Genomic DNA, 24,214 nt, shown 5'->3' with positions numbered 1-24,214 from the left:
GTTCTTTCCAACCCTGCCCGCTGCACACAGGCTTAATGCCCCCAACATGCATATTGTGAGCATCATTACCGCCAACATGATGGTGATTTCAGGGAACGTGTAACGTCCTAAGAAGAAAAATTGTCCTCTTCATCTCCCTCTAATGGAGGAACCATAACTATCTCCTGTGTTTCTGGGACTTGAATATTCCATGGTTCTCATGCAAGTGTTTCCTGCACCCGCCTTGTAGAAGTGTTGTAGATCTATCTGCTGAGCTCCAATATCCATTCTGAGATGACTCCATACAAGCTATTGAAGATTTTGTGATCCCTTTTAGTAGTCATGAACTAACACACCCAACCTCATAGTCAATTACTGAGGATTGAAATTCGTCACATAAAAAAATGAACATGGTATCTATCTACTGAATCCTTAAAAGTCCTAGAAAAAGACTTTTTATCACTAATTGGTACCCCTTACCTGACAAGTATACCTTTGAAACCAGTAATATCTATACCACTGATCCCCAATAAATATGATATTTGAACCCCATTCATATACAATGATTATAAAAAATAAATTCTACAACACTCCTAAAAGCAGCACATCACAAAAAATAAAATGTAAAAAAAACCATTAACACCACTTAACCTGGTTTCAGATTTCTTTTATTAAAAACTCAGATTCTTTCACAATATTAACAAACATAGTTTGTACCACAAAAAAAATTATCATCAGAACCAAGTCCCTTCGGATCCTATCTACTGTTAGTTGCAACCCATGCATGACCCCCTTAATTCCTCAAAATGGAACGCCATTGTCTAAAACGCTAGAAAGAAGAAAAAACCTATGAGTATCCAAACTCCAAAAGAAAACATCAACAATAGTCCCATTTAGGACAACGTCATCACCACCAAATGACCTATTTACTCCAGATTCAATGAACACTTACAGTCCTCTGTCAAACTAACGTCATAAGCACTCAAAGTCACTACTAACCTGAAAAATCCTCACTAACACCACAAATCACCATTAACTCCAAAAAAAATCCTCGCTAAACCCCAAACAGTATTAGTAAAAGAAAATCCACCCCATTATATAACCCCGAAAATAAAGACACCTAGTCCAAGGCTGAGACTGTTAAAAAGATATAATGCCAAAGAAAACCACCCCTGAAGGATATAATCTCAGAAAGAGCCTCGGCATGAATTACCATCTATAGATCATCAAAGCTACAGCTGCGAACATAACCTTATAAAACCGCAAACCACCAAAACCATAAAACCACAAGGAACCAGAGCCACAGATCACCACCCCAAGAGTTCCTACAACCATAAATCATTACCACCAAAAAGGAAAAATAAACACAAGTAATACTACAACATCTATCACTCATCCCACTAGTAACACCATAGCACCCATTATAAAAGATATCAACTATTATTGCCCAGCAAAAGAAAAACTCCAAGAATACCCTCAAACTTCACTCCTTTCCTGCACTGTTTCATCAAAATTACCCCATTATTACAACAAATACCCCAGTAATATGCATATCAGCATGCAAATTTCTCTTCACGATTTTCCTGTCTACTTGATCTTACATATATGTATTAACTAGGTAACCCCATTTTCTCATCCAGGACTACAACTATTTGCTCTCTTTTCTTCTGTAACCCTAAAAGGATTCTCAAATTTTGGACCTAATTTATAATCAATCTCATTTCTAACACTAAACTTCAAGAACACTTTATCATCAAAAGCAATTTTGACATCTAATGAATTCCCATTGCTTCTCTCCACCATTTCTTGTGTTTTTACTCAAGATTACACCTGAGACGAGCATGTCTCTCTTTTGCAATAGAGGGTAATGACCTAATCGTATCCTCCCCATGGGAAAGTATGGGTAATAAATGAAATATGCCTCGCACCAACCTAATAATGCTTTGAATGAAGGCATTTTAATAGAATCACTGACCATAGTATTAATGCTATGCTGAACTCTATCTATATACCGATCCCAATTCCTATCATTGCCACCTATGGTGGTCCTAATGCTTTGAGAACCTTTCTATTTCCTCTCATACAATCCATTAGCTTCTGATCTGTATGGAAGGATTGTTACCTTCTGTATCCCCATAACTTTTGCCAGACACTCTAAGGTCTTATTTACAAACTCCCTCCCGTTATCAGTTAACAAAACTTCGGGCACCCCATAACAACATACAAATCCATTGAAGAATGCCACAGGTACTTCTGCCATTTTATGCTCTAGTGGGAAAATTTCCACTGCCCTCGGTCGTTCATCTATCACCATTAATAAATACCTGTAGCCATACCCCGATTCACAGAAATTCCTCAAAGTATCCAAGTGTATTCTCTGAAAAGGTCTACTGTGCATTGGAAATGCTCCAAAATGGTAAGAAGTCACCCTTGCAGGTTTGCAAGCATTGCACACCGTACACTTATTCAAAAAATATTTCATGTTTGCCCACATAGTCTTCCAAATATATTTATTACCTATCTCATTATGTCTTTCCCACCCCTAAGTGGATTACCAAACTTACAATGTACTATGTCTACAACCACTGCAATCTTGACTTTCGGAATCACAAACTGTGTTGTATCCCCTTTACTTTTATTAGGCATTTATTTATATCTAATTTTCCTAACCATCAAACTATCCCCTAACTCCAAACCTAAAAAAGGTAACTTTTAACCTTTCCTAACTATTCCACCTCTAAAGATAACCTCTGCATTTGCTAAAATTTGCTCTTTATCTTGTTTTTGCCAGTATCCCACTGTATAGAATCATTAGTAACTACACAAACTTGAAGCCCTTCCATATCAAAGTAACTTCTACCCAGAGCATCTGCTACAACATTATGTCTGCCCTCCATATACTAGAGCTTTGCATAAAAATCTTTAATTGTTAGAAACCATCAAGCTATTTTAGGCGACAGATCTGGCTTATTAAAAAAGATCAAACAATGGCTTGTGGTCTGTAAGAACTATCTAATTCCCCATTAACAACATCTTAAAATGAACAACGCTTGACACCAAAGCAAAGACTTCCTTATCTACTGTAGCCATTAACCTTTCATTGCTACCCTTTATCTTAAAATTTCCTGCTGAATTATCCTATTGGATGGAATTTACCTTCAAATTTCTACATAAGGCAGGCACTTATTCTATCCTGACTGGCATCTGTCACTAGGGTGAAAGGTACCCTGAAATCTGGAAATTTCAGGACTGGAGGATTCATTAATGCATCCTAAGCTTTCTGAAAAGCTACCTGTTGTGGCGCCCCCCCAAAAAATTGAAAATCCTCCCACAAGACATCTGTTAAAGGAGCTGACGAAATATAATTATCCTTCACGAACCAATGGAAAAATTCCGCCATCCTCAAGAATAACCTAACTTGTTTCTCTGTCTTAGGGACAGAAAAATCTGCAGTTGCTTGGACTTTACCCTAACTCCCTCTTTAGATATGACATGATCTAAATATGCAATCTGCTTCTTTAAAATGTCACACTTGGCTAACTTAATTTTCACGCCAGCTAACTGAAGTCTCCTATAAACTTACCAAAGCATTTCCACATGGTGCTCAATCGAGTCCATCGTAATCAATATATCACCCATGTATATAAAGAGGTTCCTCACCTAATAACCAATGTAAAACTGTTTACCATCCTCATAAAAGCCACAGGACTACCTGATAAACCAAAAGGCATCCGCGTAAACTCGAAATGCCCCTTGGGGAATGAGAATGCAGTAAATTCTCGACTATCTTTACCAAGAGGAACCTGCAAGAATCCCTGCATGAGGTCTATTGAAGAGTACATGTTGGGCCCCCAATCTCGATAAAAAGGTCTGTTAAGCACGTGACTAGATAACAATCAGGAATAGTCTTTTCATTCAATTTATGGAAATCTTCACATACCCGGACCTAACCATCTTTCTTAGGCCCCACTAGCATGGGGACTTTGTACGGGGATGAGCTGGGCCTAATAATACCCTCGTCTTCCCATTTGCTGTCCTTTTGCTCTACCTGTTCCCTAATCTTATACGCGATCCTATAAGAGGGCACAAGATGGGTTTGGTCCCCTCCTCCAGATTTACCTTGTGCTCTAACACCTGAGTCAGTCCCAACACATCCCCTTTTAAAGCAACTATTTCCCCAAATTCAGCTAGAATCTCGCTAAAAACCTCTATAAGCTCTTTGTAGTCTGCATTGGCTAAGTGATCCCTAAATATTTTCCTCCTTATTTGCATTTCTGCTTCTGAAAACTCAGTTTTCCCCTCTACAATAGCCACTGAACCACTATCCTCACTCTAATCTCGGAGGTCTACGACATAAGTATTCTTCTGATGTTTCCTAACAGTGTCATTACAATTCATTCATTCTACCCATGTGACACCCACATTTGATACCCTGTTTACTGACACTGTGCTTATAAAACCTTTCAACGTTTCTCTACTCTCAATTGCACACACATTTTTGGGCATTTTTACCTCCCTCAACCTGACTTTCACCATAGTCATGGCCATTATACACAGCACCCTCTTATAACCCATTATTCACTCCATGTTCCACAACCACATGAACATCAACCAAATTTATATAAGTATCCCCCAAACGATCATCCATAACCTCCATGTTAGTGTCAGTATCATCATTATTATCAATATCACCATTATTATTAATATCACTCATGTTAACCTCAGTATTACCCTTCATATCCTTATTCACCTCTGTTTCATGTATACCCACATATGGAATAAAAACAACCGGTATCCCAACCGTTATACACCTGTATGGACCGATATGCTGCTTCTTCTATGTGAAGGATGGCCCAACAAAAGTCTGTTGCCCAATGCAACCTCTTTTATCACCAAAAACTGTTCTACTAACAGCCAATCACCCACTGTGAACCACACCCTTATAAAACCCAAGGTATGTAATTTATGTGCTTACACATCACACTTCATCTCTGCTGAGGGTTTCTGAGGATATTGGGAAAACATAGCCTGATATAGATCATAATTCATTAAATTAACCGAAGCCCCTGTATCCATAAAAATTGGGATCTCCACATAACCCACTGTTCCTCATACTATTGGCCATGGCTCTGGGGTGTCCCCCCACCAGATCACATTGACACATACAAATCATCTGTACCCTTTTTGTTGATCAGGTTTCCAAAACGTTTTGCCAATGTCTAGGTCAGCTTTCATATTTGAACTCCCAGAGTTCTGAGGTGGGGGTCTTGCATCCATCTGTTTCTGAGATGGAGAAGACCACCAAAGTGATCTGAACTTTTACATGCTCCGCAGTACTTTACTCTGCATTGTTTTTTGGCGTGCCACTGCCTGTTTCAATTTTCTCTTGTGCAACTTCAAAAATTTCCTTAAAACTTGTTTTCTGTGCTAAGGGATTTGAGACTTGACATTTGAAGAGCCTTATTAAGATTTTCTAGGACTTGTAGAATAGGCAGAGAAGTAAAGAGCCCAAGGACACACTTTCCTGTTAACAAACATTTACAAATACCACTGGCTCGTGCTCCTGTAGATGAAACAAAGTCATTTGCTGCTTTTTGAAGGGCTGCCAGTGCTACTTTATAGTTATTCTAAGCAGACTTTACTGAACCTCCACGAGTTAACCATCGAGTTGGGGGCAAATTGGGTTCAGTCATGATGGGTTTGGTTTGTTTTCATCCTGAGGATGAAAACAACTTTCCAGACTTTTTATAAATATTCCTGAAATGACCTAAGGCATCCCCAATGAAGGGTGCTGTTTGTGCTGCTTTAGAAATTACAAGACATGAGCTCCGTAAACATAGTTAGCCAGTGGTTGCAATTTTTACACTTCTGCTTGCAGCCTCTGTATTTTCCAGACATATTACTCGCTCCATCATATGTTTGGACTCTGAGGTTTAAAATAAGAAGTTGATATCTGGTAAAAACATCATGTACCATCTTGCAGAGTGACTCTCCTGTTGTTGGTGATATTTGATGAGACCAATAAACTCGTCCATAACCTCAAGTGCATCTGTCACCTAGCACGCACACACTGATTCTTTTTCATTATCTCGAATATCTTGTGTCCCATCAATAATTTCACACTGCCTAGACATTTCATTTACTTCACTACAGATCTTTCGCAGTATATCATGACTCACTACCTCTAGGATTTCATTCTGAATCCTTCACTTGTAAATGTCACTTTCCGTGATGATAACCACATCCTCAGACTTTCATCATCTTCAGCCCGGAAATGTAGGAGTTTGCCGACTTCGTATGCAAACAGTGGGATATGTCAGTAAAAATTTAAATGAACAATTAATCTGACCACGGACCTAATGGAAAATTACATAATCTATTTCTTTAGCACTTGTTATATAAAACTTGGAGGAAAAAAGTTAGGGGGCGGGTCGGGGTGCGAGCTAATTGATATGTTGTTCCCCCTGGATAAAATGTGGGGGTGTGGGGGGCGGGCGGCCGGGTGGTATGTCCCCCTCCCCCTCCTCCTCTCGGCAGATGACGACCATGGCAACACCAGCTGTCAAGGAGAATTAGTGGAGTTCCTTCAATGATCATCCGATGATGGTCTTCAACAAAAGTGCAACCATGGGGGTCTTCCTCCATTTTTTTCAATAAATTTATAATATTTATCTTTCTCTCCGTTGCCGTATCTATAATCCATCTATATATGGTTGTTCTGTTTACGCCAAGCTGCTGAGCAATATCTACGATAGAAACAATAGTCTCATGCAAGATCGATGACCTACGAGATAAAGTGGTGCGGTTGAGTCTGTTATCCAACTTATCAGTGCAAGTGACAACAATACAGTTTGACTTTCCGTGTGGCATCACACGATAACATACGACGTTAAGAGATTTTTTCTATTTTTGTGTTTTCACAAAGATTGTGGTAGTTTTATTTCTTTCTGTATTCATATAATTTTGCTGGTTATTATTCAATATTATCTTATAAGTTATGTTTTTATTTGGATTCGAAATATAGTTTCTTTTTCGACTTTATTGCCCAATCATCTGATGCGGAATTTATCAAAATGTTTTGCAATTCTTAGCAATATGAATGTTTCACTCATAAATCTTTTTTTAATTATTAACCGTATGATTAACAACCAAAATCGAATACGAAAACCACATGTCATTGCATAAATCAATAGAATAAAATATTAATAGGTGTGGCTTGATTTAATATCATTCGGTGAAGGCTTGGTTTACTGCCAATAACATCAGGCACAGGATCTTAACATCGCTAGACATCTGGTGATGGCCTTGGTTCTCATTGACAATGCATCTGTGCCTCCTACTGCAACACACATGGTTGGTGATGAAAGCCGTGATATAGTCAAGTTTTTGTTCCGAATAGCACTGCACTCATGCAATCCATGCTACAGTTGCAACGAGACGCCTGTTCCAGAGGAAGATGGTGGTGTTTGGGATGAGGAGGAAAAGGAGGGGTGGATGCACATGGAGAACGGACTTTGGGGAATAATTGAAAGTATTCACTGAAGTCTGACATTTGAAACTTGGCAGATTCTTGGAAGGACGTCACCGTTCAGCCCTTGGAACATGCATCGAACCGTATCTTGAAGTGGGGAGAAGGTCTGATGCACTTCCAAGGTTTATATGTCGATGACTTTCGGGGCCTACTTGCAAAGGGAGGCTGTAACATTTTTAGGATGACATATGAGAGTGGTGGTGATCGTGGTTTCCAGTTGATATCTCATAACGTGATAATTCTGGAGAACTTACTGTTCATGTGTTTGGTTAAAAGATATATGAGTAAGTTAATAGCAAAGACTAGAAATGAAAGAGGATGAGGTGGCGAGTGGTTTAAAAACCATGCCATGTGCAAAGTAGCAGAGGTCGTAAGATAGTTGAGTTAGGGTGATTGCTCTTTTCTAAGGAGGGACTCTAAAAACGGAAGGGAAAATCTCTGCTTAAAGACAAATCTGTGCAATGGATGACACCACTAAAGAGACGATGCGAACCTTAAGTAGGTGCTTTGGTGCATCCAGCATAATTCACAAATTATATTTTGGGAAGTCAGCTCCTATACTAACTAGGTTTGCATCGAATTCGGGCCGGCATCTATAAAGCAAAAGAATTTTTTTTCTCATATGTTAAGGTCTAGAAGGAAAGTCTGAAATCGACATAAGCAGAGGTTGCTCAAAAGTGACAATAATTTATAGAAAACGTTTAATTAAAGCAGAATTATTGGTGAGAAGCACAGACACCCACGCAATCACACACACACACACACACACACACACACACACACACACATATATATATATATATATATATATATATATATATATATATATATATATATATATATATATATATATATATATATCTATATACATATATATAGATATATATATATATATATATATATATATATATATATATTATATATATATAATATATATATTAGAGGGGCCGGGTTACTGCAGAAACTACAGCTTTTGGTTTAGAGATATTGTAAAAGAATTTTCAGTTATTCTATGGAATAAATTCAAAGGATGACAATTATTCGTGAAATGTCTCTAAAAATCCAGCTTCCATGGGACAATTCATTCAGCTGGAGGATAGGGAAAAGGCTCCATGGATGACAGTTCTACAAGAATTAACCTTGAATAATAAGGGACAATGACTGAAAAAGGCTCCTTTCCAAAAATGTCGGTCACGCGCATAATCTCATAACGAGAGACAAAAATATCTAAAAAGGTAAGTCACTGCGAGGACTCACTCTAGCATCCTCAGGGTATGGCACCACCTGCTTCTGCTCCAGAATTTTTTCCATATCCTCTATCCTGGTTGAAAGCCTATGAAACTTAGCAGACACGAGTTCCATCTCCATCCGTAACGAACTCATATGTCGACTCATGAAAGTGCGTCAATAAATTCCATCGATGCAAAATATGACATCCGAAGCAACATTTTGCGACAAAAATGTAATAATTTCTTTAACGTCGTTTACCTTTTTAGTTGTTCCCCTGCGTGTCTTCGATTTTTCAGGGCATTTGAATTTTGTATACATCAATAATTTAACCTTTGCTACATCATCCTCGACATAAAAATCATTGCAGATAGCAAAAATATCGTCATGAGACATAAAATTCTCTTTCTTATAAATAAAGAAGAGTATTCCATTGTCGACATATTCCTTTATCTCCGTAATCGCCTTCCAGGCCGCCTCGTCATTACTCGTATCACACATTTGATTCATAGGTTTCTATGACGTAACGCCAGTGGTAGTCTGCAAAAACCTTCAGTGCGCAAGCGCGGAAAATGAAAACCTTGACAGTGAAGGACCAATGCCCAGAAATGATTCGCATGGACATCAACTATTCTTGTTTCACCGGGTCCAATACAGTATCATTTCACTTTTCTCTGCTGCCAACACACTCGCAATTTTCACAAGACAGATTTTGAGAATGAAAATAGTCTTCCAGGCTGCTGACTGTTAAAACAAGGGGAAATAGGGTAGAGCTCTTACAAACACCACCTTCCCGCTTTGGCCATTGATGTATTAAGATATATATATATATATATATATATATTATATATATATATATATATATATATATATATATATATATATCAGGCATGGGTCCAAGTGCAAGTACTAGTACTTGGACTTAGCCTTAAGTACGAAATTTTGAGTACTTGTACTTAGCAAAAAGTACTTTTTTAAGTACAATACATAGTAGACTGTATATGGGGCACATGATGCTCGACAAAAGCAACAGAATGATGCATTAGTGCTCTTTGTGGCGTGCGATCTTGTGCCATTTTCTGTCGTTGAAAGCCCTTACTTGAATGGCTTACTTCATGCAGTTATCAGATGCTTACACGCAAGCACTTAGTCAACAAATTCGTATAAGAGAACTTCTCACAGGTGAAGGAAAATATTGAAAAAAATCTAGGGAGGGCAAAAACCGGATGCCTACCACTTGATATCTGGTCTAGCTGTCAGTTGAGATCATACTTGGAAATCACAGCTCATTACATTACAAACTGGTACTTTGAAAATGTAGTGCTAGCTTGCAAGTGCTTCCGTGGACCGCATACTGCACGCAATATCATGGAAGAGTATGAGCAGATCATCAAGGATTTTGATATAAGCTCCAAAATTACAAACATCATAACTGACAATGCTACTGATATGATCACTGCATTTTCTCTGCCAGGATTTCCCGGGTTTACTTCAGAAGCATATGATGACACTGGTGAGGAGGAAGAGGATCTTAATGATTTGGATGGTAGTGCTACTGATTCTGCTGAACTGTAGTTAGTTTTACCAGCCGAGCATAATTCTTGCTTTGCACATACATTGCAACTGGTCGTGAAAGATGTCTTCAAAGATGTTACATTGAGCAAAGCATCAAAATTAGTTTCATATGTGTATAAATCAACAATAGCAACGGATGTTTTAGGAGAAAGAAAATTAGAACGAGGTTGTGCAAATCGTTGGAATTCGCAGTTAAAGATGATCAGATCTATTCTGAGAGTACCAGAAGAAAGGCTGAACAGTTTGGATGGTGCACCAAAGCTTGGCTCTTATGACCAAAACATTCTTAATGACATGCTAGAAATTTTTGAGCCATTTGAGGAGGCCACCGACTGTGCCAAAGACAGAATTCTGTTTCCTCCAGCCTAGTCATTCCATGTGTGTGAGGGCTCAAGTTTCACTTAGAGAAAATGCAATCTAAGTACTATAACACTGATTTAGTACTTGGATTGAAGAAGTCATCACAGAAACACCTCTAAGTACATATATGAAGAAAGTAAATATTAAATGACCACTATTCTTGATCCAAGATTTAAATTAGATTGGTGTTCTGAAGTCTTCTGTCATAACTGCAGTCCAGTTTATGTCCAGGATCCATGCAAGCATGGAACCTCCCACAGACCATTCAGAGGATACAACAGGACCTAGGTTCAACTGAACCAAAAAGGAAGAAACTGTTTAGTTTTATGGGTAACCCAGTTTGACAGTCAATAGATGTAACGCAGATTCAGGAGTCTATTAAAATTGAAATTCATAGATAACCGAGTCAGCCATGCATTTCAGAAGAGAGAGATGTGCTAGCATTTTGTAAAGACCACAGAGAAGCATTTCCAACTCTTGCTAAGATGGCACAAAAGAACCTATCAGTCCCTGCTTCTTCTGCCTCAGTAGAAAGGATTTTCAGTATTGCAGGAAAAGTATTTCCTCCAGATTGATGTCATCTTACTGACAAGAATTTTGAGTCTATGATGTTTGTAAAATGCCATGATAAATCCTACAATAGATAATAGAGAACTGGAAATCGTATCATAAAGAGAGAAATATAATTTTGTTTTAAAACTTTTCGGAAAAGTATAATTTTTGTAAAGTATTTCTGAAAAACACAATTTTCTTTAAATTATTTGTATAATTTGTTTTTCTTTTGTGGAGGAAATATACTTTGTATTAAAAAAAGTTTATCTTAGTTTTACCAGAACACTGAGCTGATTAACAGCTCTCCTAGGGCTGGCCCGAAGTATTAGCTATTTTTACGCGGCTAGGAACCAATTGGTCACCTAGCAATGAGACCTACAGCTTATTGTGAGATCCGAACCACATTATATCGAGAAATGAATTTCTATCACCAGAAATAAATTCCTTTGATTCCGCGTTGGCCGAGCTGCGAATCGAACTTCGGACCTCTGGATTGGTAGCCAAGCGCGAAAACCACTAGTCCAACGAGGACCTCTACTTTGTATTACAGTATTAAGAATAGCATTGTGTAATTAAACTGAAAAAAAAAATTCATTACCTTAACCTGTGGGTAGACCAATTTTGATCACTTGTTCATTAAACCCTATGAATATTGCATCAACTCTTTTCGGCCCTATGGGCTAAGGTTCACACACACTGAAAACTACTTAGGTAAATCCTTTAGGGAGATTTCTCTTTAAAATGACTGCTATAGTTAACACCAAATTTTCTCTCCATTAGATATTTGCAAACGAACTTTTATCAGATATTTGCTACTGATTATAAATCCGACATGTCATTGATGTAATTGTACTTGTACTCAAGTACACTGTCAAGTACTTGGACTTGGACTTACATCTTAAGCAAATCTTATGTACTTGTACTTGCTCTTTTTCTCAGTACTTGTAATTGTCCAGAAGTACCGTCTAACTACACACACACACACACACACACACACACACACACACACACATATATATATATATATATATATATATATATATATATATATATATATATATATATATATCTACATATATATTTACATATATATATATATATATATATATACATATATATATATATATATATATATATTATATATATATATATATATATATATATATATATATATATATATGTGTGTGTGTGTGTGTGTGTGTGTGTATGTATGTATGTATGTATAGAGTACACACACACACATATGCGCAGCACACACACACACACACACACACACACACACACACACATATATATATATATATATATATATATATATATATATATATATAGGTATATAATGTATATATATGTATGTATACAATGTGTGTGTGTGTGTTTGGGTCCAAGTACATTAGACAGTACTTGTGGACAATTACAAGTACTGAGAAAAAGAAATTGTAGCAGGTTTACTATTATTATCAATGACATGTCAAGATTTTTAATCAATAGCAAATATCTGATGAAAGTTCGTTGTCAAATATCTAATGGAGAGAAAATTTGGTGTTAACTATAGCAGTCATTTTACACTGTATTTCGTATTTGACATTCACAATAATCAAGGAATTATCAAACTGATCCAAAACTAGATGCGGTGGTAATTTATTCTTAGTTCGAGTAGTAAATTTTTTTACTGTGATGCTCACCACAGCACTGTGCCGGTCTGATCTGGTTGGCGGTAATTCACAGACTTGATAAATATTAGATCACGACATTTCTTTTTTGAAAACTCTGCTCACAAATTAAAGTCTTTGTTATTGTTTTCTAAAAATAATTCTACTTTCAAATCGGACATAAAGTTCGTGCTTCTATCACAACATTTACTAGAAGATTTAGTTTTCACAATGATAACTAATCAACTATCACGATAAGATAATCGTATCCACCTAAATTGTAAATATTTCCGTGTTTTAAGTATTATTCTAATATTTTCAATTATTGCAGAAGAACCTTTTTTTCGAAGCTCGTACTAGACCTTCAGTGACTTACAGTACATCATCCCTAACGTCTGAAAGAATGTATATTATTCATTTCACTCTGTTAAGATTAATAAACACTATCATTAATATGATCACGTGAACTTAACCTTACCTGGGATGTCGAGATAACCTGAATACTCCTCAAAAGAGATTTTCATCAAGTACACAAACTGTTAACTTGTATGTATTGTTCACTTCCTCAAATGATCCGAAGAAAACTTACACCGGAAAGAGGAGGACGTCTATAAGTTAAGGCAACGTAATCAAGTAAACAACTGAAGAGCACCCGCTGGCGCTAGCCGCTACCACTACACCGACCTTGAAGAACTTGGGGATGTGAGCTTAGTGCAAATAAAATTTTCTTCAGTCACATCACATCACCAAGTTTTTTTTTTTATCTTCCTCGTAATGCAATTTTTAAAAGTTTCTTTAACAACGGCAATGAATTAGATAACTGAAATTATTGCTCCTTTTCATAACAACCTGTTTGTTTTGCTTGGTATCAATAAAAAAAGCATTTATAGAAAACGGAGGTATTCACGTTCTCTGTGAATCATAGCATACCCGACTTCATAAAAGTATTTGTAGTTGATGGCTTTGTCTGAAACAACTGGAAATTTGAGTTTTTAAACAAAATTTGATCCTTTGAATAATGTGAAATAAATTCAAGAAGAATAGGGAACCACATGATTTCCGTGTGTGTGTGTGTGTGTGTGTGTGTGTGTGTGTGTGTAGTGTGTGTGTGTGTGTTTGCGAAGAATTAGGCACCAATTTTTTTTTTTAAAGGAGAATAGCGAGCCCACTTGACAGATTAAATAGCGAACCCAGTTTACAACTTGTGTGAAAAATATCGATAATGGGTATACAGTAAAAGATATATTTCAAATTCTCAAAAATTTATACTGTTCTTATTACATATAAACAAATTACGAACTCTATTTATTCCATTCCTAACCGTATGAAGTCTTAATGAAAAACCTTTTTTATTTTTGCTTATTGATTTAATTATCATTTTGAAGTAGCAACCGTTACTCGGTTTTATGGCGCATACTGTACCATGATCCTTTTATCAATAAAACATGTGCACGGACAGTAAAAACAGGTCTGATTCTTTCGGGAATAACTGGTGAACTCAAAAGTGGCTCTCGGCTCCTTACGTCAGTTATTCCCATGCAGACACCAGGAATAATAAACATCAATTGTGGGTGAGCGTGTGTGTGTGTGTGTGTATGACTCCCGGACTCATTAGTGCTTAGAATTAAGAGCTAGATTTGCTTAATCAATGAAAACTTCGTTGAATTTTCAAGCTGCAAAGAAGTTACTCCTGTAAAGATCATGAGACTTTGTTGACTTTCATGATCTATTCTTATTCTTGTTTTTAAGTTTTCCTTTGCCTAGAATTTTTTGTTGTGTCATAGTTAGACTGAGGCTGTACCGGCCTTTAAGCATGTTCTGATAAGTCTATGCCTAAGCAAATAGTTTAATTAAAGATTCTTCAAATTTCTAACCCTTCGAATTTTCTTCTATATATATATATATATATATATATATATATATATATATATATTATATATATAATATATATATATATATATATATATTATATATATATAATACATATAGTGTGTGTGTGTGTGTGTGTGTGTGTGTGTGTGGAAATTCGAAGAGTTGGAAATTTGAAGAATCTTTAATTAAACTATTTGCTCAGGCATAGACTTATCAGAACATGCATAAAGGCTGATACAGCCTCAGTCTAACTCTGGACCAACAGAAAATTCTAGGCAAACGAAAAACTTAAAAGCAAGAATAAGATTAGATCATGAAAGTCAACAAAGACTCGAGATCTTTACAGGAGTGACTTCTATGCAGCTTGAAAATTCAACGAAGTTTTCATTGATTAAGCAATTGCGTCTAGTCTTAAGTCTAAGCACCAATGAGTCCGGGAGTAATGCACACACGCACACAAGTGATGTTTTTCACTCCTGATGTCAACGGCTACACAATGCATAGGAATAACTGACGTAAGAAACTGAGAACAACTTTTGAGTTCACCAGTTATTCCTGAATGAATCAGACATGTTTTTACTCATAAAATGATCATGGTATATATATATATATATTATATATATATATATTGTGTGTGTGTGTGCATGTATGTATGTATACAGGAAGGCTATGGCATCTGGAACGTCGGACATTCAGTTGGAATAAGATGGATAAAAACCAACCAGATTTTCAAGACGTTAAGTCTCATCCTCAGGGCTGCCCGGCTGCAGAATATATATATATATATATATATATATGATATATATATATATAATATATAATGAACTATATATATCTATATATATATATATATATATATATATATATATATATATATATATATATAATGTATAACTGAATCACGAAAAGTGAGGATTATATATATATCTATATATATATATATATGTATATATATAGGTATATATACTAACACACTATACCCCCCCCCCCCCCCCCCCCCCCCCCCCCCCCCCCCCCCCCCCCCCCCCCCCCCCCCCCCCCCCCCCCCCCCCCACACACACACACACACACACACACACACACACACACATATATATATATATATATATATATATAAACCAAACTCAGTAAGAATAACAGTCATAAAAATCTTCAATAGTCTAAATAAAAAAGTAAAAATAATAACGTGAGGAACGTTTAAAGCAGTACTTATCTCTATTGGAGTTAAATAGTGAGTGACCGGTGACGATCTCCTGTTTGAAACGGAGGACGTCAACTATACTATAAACAAAACTGTGGAAGAGGTGTGACAGTTTAATGGGGCCATAAGCTTTTAATCGTTAACGATTCCAAAACATAGCGGGAATAATAAATGTAAGAAAATTAGGTTTTACATTTATTGCAATGTTCTCGTTTGCTAAAAAATTCTTTGGTTTTCTCCGAAATGAGAATCGATTCTAAATGAGTAATGTTTTGGTGACTCCCACGTATTTCCCAATTTCACATTTCGGGCAAGTAAAGTAAAGCAATAAACCACCAAAGATCGCATTAAAGCCGGAAGTTAGTCTCTGTGGGAGAATAAAGAATCCAGAGTTTTAGGATTTTTAGTTATTAATTCGAGATTCACAGCCGGTGAAGAATTCTTAATTATCTTTAGTATTTGTAACTTAAATATATTGGAATAAGTAAAAGAATGGAGGCATATATCAGCAATTTAAGTACGTTGGGTACTGGTTGACATGGCTGAAATTTATCATTTAAGAACTTGTTCGCATATTTAGGTATTTAAAGAATAAGGATGGAGGAAATGAATTGTTAGAGAAAATAAAAAATCTTGAGCGAAAATTTAATTTAGATGTGGAAGTTATGCCAGTTAGAAGATAACGTATAAGCACGGTGTAACTACGTTTAAATACTATTTAATTTATATGTCAAGGAACTACTGCTTTAGAAGTTTGTACCTTGGCCTATGAACTTTGTAAACAAAACGTCTAAAAAAGCAAGTTGGTTGTCATGCACAGCCTCAGTTGAGACATGTATATTAGGGTGTATGCCATTAATATATTCTAAAAAAAAAAAGCTTCGGCTGCTTCTCGGGATCTAAATAGAGTAATAGTGTCACCCGCATATCGCTTTTATAGATAAAAGGGCGATAAGATAAGTGACGCCAATATCACTCATCCAGCTTCTGTTCCTCAAAAGAGCACATGAAAGCATTAGCCATAAAGGGGCCGAGTGGAGACCCCATCGAAGCACCATTAACTTATTTAGATATTCTATTGTCGAAAATCGTGTCCTGCCCGGCAATTTCCAAAAGTTTCTTAAAATGATCCTTATTAAAGCAATGATGTAAAAATATCATCACAAAAGATTTTATTTAATATAATGTAACCCGTCGCCCGCAGAGGTATGTTCGTAAAAAAAGATGTAGCATTTAAAGTCACCATATTTACGTTAACATCAGTATTTATGATTTTTTTATAATTATTTTTACTCAGTCTAGTTTTAATTTGAAACTTTTATATATTTTACAACCCTGGGGATGAGACTTAACATCTCGAACATTTGGCTCTTTTTCATCTTATTCCTACTATATGTAAACACACACATACACACACACACACATATTGTGACGAAGTGCCAAGTATCTCGTTACTACACTTACCAATCATTAATTGTTACCTCACAACAGCCAGACACCTGAACCTTCATTACAGGTAAAACACGACTGAATACTCTAAAGGCAACAGTGACCCCTTAAACAACTTACCAGTATTGCAGAAAATCAGACTAAGTTCATTAAAATAGGTGTGAGGTAATCTTATATGTAATTAAAATAATTAAAAGGCATCACTCCATCAACAACTTTAAAAGTCTAAGGATTTCCCTGATTTCAAAAGTCTAAGTACTTCCCTGGTTCTAACTCATTTCAACTAAATTGAAGGAAAACAGTTCAATTACCACTCTATGTTTCTACCTAAACAATTCATAATTATATACTGGTGAAAAAGAAAACACTTATAAAAATTTTAAATACAAAATTTTATCACCAAACTCAAAATCTATAAGCGAAATTCACAATATCAGGGAAATTTACTGTTACTTGAAAACAAAGCAAAGTTTAATTCTTGAATTAATTAAGTAAAATTAAATCAAAATTAATTCATCATAAAAATCAAGAAAATTAATTCAATGGAAATTCAAAAGTGTTAGGCAATAATTAAAATTTGGAAATTAAGGCACAAGTGCTAAACAACAATAAAACTAGAAAAGAATTCTAAGGAAATGCAAATTAATTCACTAGTGTTAAATTCAGTTAAATGTGTAACGATTAAGTAATGAAAACAATTAATTAAATTGTGAATGCAAATGAAAACACATAACAGAAAAATATGGAAAATACCAAAATTGTAAAAGTACTAATCACACAGATTATAAAATAAAAACACACTTAAATAAGAAAATGGATAAATGCACAAAAAATCACTTCAATAAGAAAAATGGATAAATGCATAAAAAACCATTTCAAATGAAACAAACACAAAACAAAAATTTGCAATGTGTAAAAATTGAAATCTTTCTCCAAACCACTCTAACTATTAGTTGCAACTAATAAACCTTTTAATAAAACATTACCTTGGTACCAATTGTTTCTCTGCTGCAGCTAGCTCCAAAATTTCACCACACAATTCACAATATTCCAAAAATGAAAAGGCACTGTTACACACTTGTACAATGTTTGTTCAGATTCCACAATAAGCACTAAATAATGCTAAATAACTCTAAGATATGTGAAATCTGAAATTTATATGAGTGACCAACAACTGAGTATAAAATCTTTATGTTATGTTAACGTAAAAATCATATATGGGGTGGGAGAGATAGAGATAGAGAGAGAGAGAGAGGAAGTTGACCTATATACGCAAGGAATTCAAAGTCTGTAATGAGCGGTCTCTCTCTTCCTTGTATGAGCGAACTTCAAGAAACTGACGGGCTCAAATCGTTTTGGACACGTAGTTCAGCTAATATCATAAAAATTCTCTTTCAAAACAATATCTAAAGAGAAATTGAAATTACAATCGTAAATAACATTTATTATTACGTGATTTAAGACAATAAAAGTATTTTAATATGAAAGGAATAAGGATTTTCAAAGAAAGCAAAACTAAATGACGTCATTCCCTAAAGATGACGTATGCTTAAACAGAAGGTTCTAGAATGATCTTACGAAAGATGGTGCAATCCTTCGACGTGATTATTCGGCAGAAACGTACACGTTTAAAACCAGTCATGTACGTTGTATGCTCTACATCTTCCAAACGTAACTCGAGCGAGTAAGATTGACATGTTATGAAAACAAAATGGAAGCTTCGAGTTTCTCTTTATCTTGAGCGATGACAAGTTATGGATACAATTCTACATTAAATTCTTTTAATTTATGTTATGCAAAATCTAAACATACAGTTTTAGAGCATCCTATTACTCTAAGCTAAATAAGGAATCTGAAAATGTTGCGCACACTTTTCAATACATTTCATTGTTAAAGAGAGGATATATGCATTACGAAAGTAGCAGTATGTAATATATATATATATATATATATATATGTTTCAGCATCGTTACTGTTGCAGCGTCGCTAAGGAAAAGCAATAACTTATAAAGAACTTAAAGAAAGAAGGCACGGATAATAAGAAAATAAAGAGGGATAAGAGAATGAAAATAATCAATTTTACGAAGGTATCGTTTTCTCGGACTCGACCCAAAAACATTAGGCTTTTAGACCTCAGCGCCATGTGGCTTCCATCTCCCCCCCATAAACCTCTGTCCGTACCAGAGATTAGTGACCGATTAGTGACCGGCGGGAGATTAATGGCTGATGAGCGATATCTCCCAGGCATCTTCGAGAAATTGGAACCCAACTCATTAGTGCCTATGATTAATCGGCGTTCCCTTCGTGTGACAGATCAGAGAGAGCCATCTGGCATATGTTAAAAAGGAATTTTGTGACCCGTTGTTAGAAAGAGGGAAGTGCCAAACTCTTGAGTGCTCCACCCTTTCCAAGATAGACCTATGGACTTCGACGAATCAAGAAACAGAGCCAGATAGTGGGTCACCCCAGAAATGTGTAATCGACGAATGACCTATGAGATTGCCCAAGGGATACACCCCCAAAAGTCAAGGCATCAAACAGGAGGCGTATCCAAATTCAGAGTCTACGAATCACTGTAGAAGATATGGCAGGAAAGCGGTTTTGTATAAGGGTCTGTAGCCATTCAGACACAAGAAGTATTTTAGAAGATGCCACACCCAGTCAAAATCCAAAAATCCAAAGGTGGTGCTAAGAAGGTATCATCCTAATAAAAAAGCCAGACAGAGAGAGAGGAAGCCAGAAGAAGAAGGGGAGCAGAAGGGACAAGCGAAGCAGGGGAAAACAACCGAGGAGAAGGGGGGAGAGAAGACAAGAGAAGAAAAGAGTGGCGCGGCCGTAAAACAGAGGAGAGAAACAAGTGAGGGAAAGTGCAGAAGTGTGGCGTGCGAATCAATCAAAGACAGTGATAAGTGACAATCAATACTCAGTAAAATTCCCTCGTGCCAATAGACTCGTAATTGCAACAAGTGCCTTTCAAAGAATTAAGTTTTATCAGTCCAAGAGCCCAGTAACTCAGAAGGTGGAAAATTTATATGTAGAACTCCTAGCGAAGAATAAACATTTATAAGGACATTAATTTAATTTCTCTTCCTAATTATAACCCTTTTAGCTAATTCCAGAGTGAGAACATTCAGCAAAGGTGAGATTAAGATTAGATCACTCTTCCCTTAAATTACAGCCTCCAAGTCAGTGCGTGTTACCTTAGGGCCGTGTGTGCGTAGAGTCACTGCTACCATCACAGTTTAATTGGTGGCAGCGGTGGGATTAGGAAAAGATAAAGACACAGCAAAGAAATGGTGATCAGTGACGTGATACGAAGAGACACGAATGAGTAAAAAACAGCAGCCGCGAAACGGAATCAAAAGTTTAGTGTCGGCATAAGAAATTTCAATCCATTCACTCCACTCAAAATAGAAAGTTCTCCCCAAAGACAGTTACCAGTGCTTCCCCCAAATACAAAGACAAGTTACAGAGTCGTAACAATAAAAGTGTTCCACAAAAAAAAGCCACCCACACTTCGCGAAGAAAAACTCCACTCCGAAGAAGAAGAACAGTCGTTCTACCAGAAGATGAAGAAGATGTCGAACGCATAAAGAAAATATCAAGAGGAAGGAAAACACAATCCCGAAAACGCATCAGTAGCAAGAGGAAAAGAAGAGAGAGAGAGAGAGAGGTCCCCTTCCCACAGCGAGAGGAAACAACGCATCGAACAACGCGAGCTAAACGCAGATGTCAGACGCAACCCCGGGTGCCAAAAACAATGAAGATAAGTCTCAAATAAATGTCCACACTCTTACATAACATAAAAATTTATTAAAAGTAAATTACACAATTAGCATTTCAGTTAGACAATTTAAGATACTCAGTTGGTATTTCAAGATTAAAAGATTTTCACTCTGAACTTTTTTTTTTGGCAACAAAACCACGATATTTCTCCATTTTACTAATTTTAACTAATCAACTACTAAGACCTTTTCCCGAACATTTGTGTTTACTAACCTATAACTTCAAATTTTAATTTTAATTTTGATTGTTTCATTTTATGTTGCTTTTTTTGTGATTTTGGTTGTTTTGTGATTTCTTGTACTTTGTTTTTTGTTTTAATATTTGCTTTTTACTCTTATTCGTTACGTCGAATGAATGTTTACTTGTTTTTTGTTTTGTTTTAACAAGGGTAACTCACGAGAGGTCTCTCGTTAGCGTACACTTTACGGTCAGTTTCAGTATCGTTTTACCAGTACTGTTAAGAGGGTTTTTGTTGTTGTTTAAGAATCACTTACCGGTAACGGAAGACTTTGAGAATATTTCTGGGGAAAATTCTTTTATTTTGGTGATCGAATTCTAAAGTAAAAATAATTTATTGTCATTATCATTATTTTCTTTTTGGGATATTACTGTCATAACTTTGATACTTTTAATGATACTCAGTACTTAAGAAAATTTCCATTAACGAGTCGATGGTCAAAGGGAGACCGACTCCTTATCAGAACGTAAGAACGCCTGTGCTCAAGAGAAGTCAAACAAGGAAATTAACCATGCCGGAAGGTACAGAGTCCGCGAATTCGAGCGCAGCAGTAATGGGAACACATAAGGGACATGTAATTATTCATATAGCTAAATTTTGCAGAAGAAAGGATGGTCAGTTAGCTTGCAACTTAGAGAACTGGATAGAGCAAGTGGAGACACGCCTAGACAGCATAACGGGGACAGATAGAGAAAAGCTTATTGAAGCCAAGAGTTATCTTGATTTGGAAGCCGGAGGAGACTTAGAGCGATACGTCCACTCCGAGACTTACTGAGATCTTAAGAATTGGGAAGAACTGAAACAGTATTTTAGGAAGGTTTATTCCACAGTTGGTGAAAGAGATCCAGTTACTAGCTTGGCAAGGATAGTGCGTCAATTTAAGTTAGAGAGAAAGACGTTATCAAGAGTTTAGCTCTCAGTTGTATAACAATATGAATGAATGGGGTAACTTCATGGAATCCACAGGTTGGATAGAGGTAGAAGGAGGCAAGCAAAAAATGCTAATGAGTCATGTTAAAAAAATATTTAGACTAGCAATAATGATTGGAAGCCTGCCTACGGAAGTTATTGCAAGTATGACTCGTAAGTGGGAGACATCCGATGATGTAGCAGAGATTGAAGAGGAGGAAACAAAAATCCTAGGTAGAAGACCTGAAGGGAATCCTATATACAGACCTTTAGTCGCTATTGGACAAAAGGAAAGGGGTCCAAATAGATCTATGACACCATCTAGAAATCAGGATAAGATGCCAGGTAAATCTTTTCAAGGAGGATTTTCGACAGTCATGTGTTATAACTGTCAGAAGAGAGGACATTATGCCAGTGACTGCTGAGGGATGGTCTTCTGTCCTTTCCATAAGAAAACAGGACGTAGTGCTGGAAAATGCAGAAATAAATTTGTTTCAACTCCTAGAGGTAGACCTCAGTTGAGAGGCAGAAGTAGGAACCATAGTCAATCTCCGCCAGTTAGAGGAAATAGGGATTCCGTCCCAAATAGATATGCTAATCAAACAGCAAGTATAGGGTATCAACCAGTTCAGCCAATGTCAGACGAAGAAATGGGAAATTTTCTGCTGGTGCAATGGATCTTCCTCTATAACAGAGAGAACGTCCAGAATGTCAAGGCTAAGCCAAGCTACACAGGTTAGCAAAGTTGATGTAGGGAATGAATATAATTAAAGACCATTATTTCCCGCACATGTCGGTCTAGAGAAACCTATTGTTACATTCTTTGATACAGGAAGTCCTAAGAATATAATGTCAGAAAAGGTGTATCGATGGTATTTTTCTCACTTAAGTTTGAATCCAGCAGTAGATTGTAGAATCACAGACGTCCAGGGTAATGATATCCACGTAATTGGACAGTTAGTTTTTCCATTTAGGCTAGAAAGAATTGCACTAAGAGAAAAGGTTCTGGTAGCCAGAGATATACAATTAGCTTTTGCTCATTTGCTGATAGGTTATCCAACTATGGCTAGACAAGGGATAAGCATTGATGCCCCTAGAGAACAACTAGTGATTAAAAACGGTCGTGAGATTTCTAGAATACCAATATGCAAGTCAATTAAAAGAACCCAGACTCAAGAGAATCCCACGGTGAAAGGTATTTTAAAGAAGGATAAGACAGAGGGAAGATATCCAGAATGCATCACGAGTTCACAACAGATCATTAACCTCTTAGAATCAAATCAATGCACTTATTTAAAGTTAGAAAGAGAATTAAGACTTAAACCAGGAGAAAGTACGTGGGTAGAATGTACAATAAATCCAATTTTTGAAATGAAGGAAATTCTCACGCTTACTGAAAAGTCGCAAGTAAATGGAATACATTATTCTTCTAGTTTACATGAAGTTAGACAGAGCAAGATAGCTTTACAGACTACGAATAACAGAGGAGGAAAGGTTAAGTTAACACTAGGTACAGAGATAGGCCTAGCAGAAGTATACTCCATACCTATCCGAGTTGTAGAAGGGGAAACGGTAGTCGCGATTCGTAAAGGAAATGAAAATTATGCTCAGGACATAAAACTGAGAAGAGCTAAGATAGGATCTCATAAAGATATAGTCGCTCTAGATGGCGACACCTTGGGAAATACACGCGAAATAATGCACAAGATAGACATTTAATCAAATACAAAGCCAATTTGCATACCAGCCTACAGAGTAGCACATTCCAAGAAGGAGATCATTGAAAGAGAAGTACAAAGAATGAATAGGCAAGGAATAATAGAACCATCTAAATCCCCATGGTCTTTTCCACTTTTGCTAGTTCCTAAAAGGGACAAAACTTA

At 36.4% G+C, this 24,214-nt stretch overlaps 1 protein-coding gene across 5 annotated transcripts in view; it reads right to left on the bottom strand.

The window, feature by feature from the left end:
- The window catches only part of LOC135206155 (probable cytochrome P450 49a1), a 112,859-nt gene extending 94,176 nt beyond the window's left edge, over positions 1-18,683 (bottom strand). For 2 of the 5 annotated variants that reach the window (XM_064237438.1, XM_064237430.1), the window contains exon 1: positions 13,355-13,568. The gene's annotated coding sequence lies outside the window, so the exon portion shown is untranslated. Of the gene's footprint in view, positions 1-12,909; positions 13,268-13,354; positions 13,570-18,384 lie in introns of those variants that run through there. The other 3 variants (XM_064237448.1, XM_064237456.1, XM_064237460.1) reach the window with 3 other exon arrangements.
- Positions 18,684-24,214: the final 5,531 nt, after the last annotated feature.

The sequence above is a fragment of the Macrobrachium nipponense genome, chromosome 11, assembly GCF_015104395.2.
Source record: "Macrobrachium nipponense isolate FS-2020 chromosome 11, ASM1510439v2, whole genome shotgun sequence".
Lineage (NCBI taxonomy): Eukaryota > Metazoa > Arthropoda > Malacostraca > Decapoda > Palaemonidae > Macrobrachium > Macrobrachium nipponense.
The sequence above is the reverse complement of the archived record's forward strand: the minus strand, read 5'-3'. Positions and strand labels throughout refer to the sequence as shown.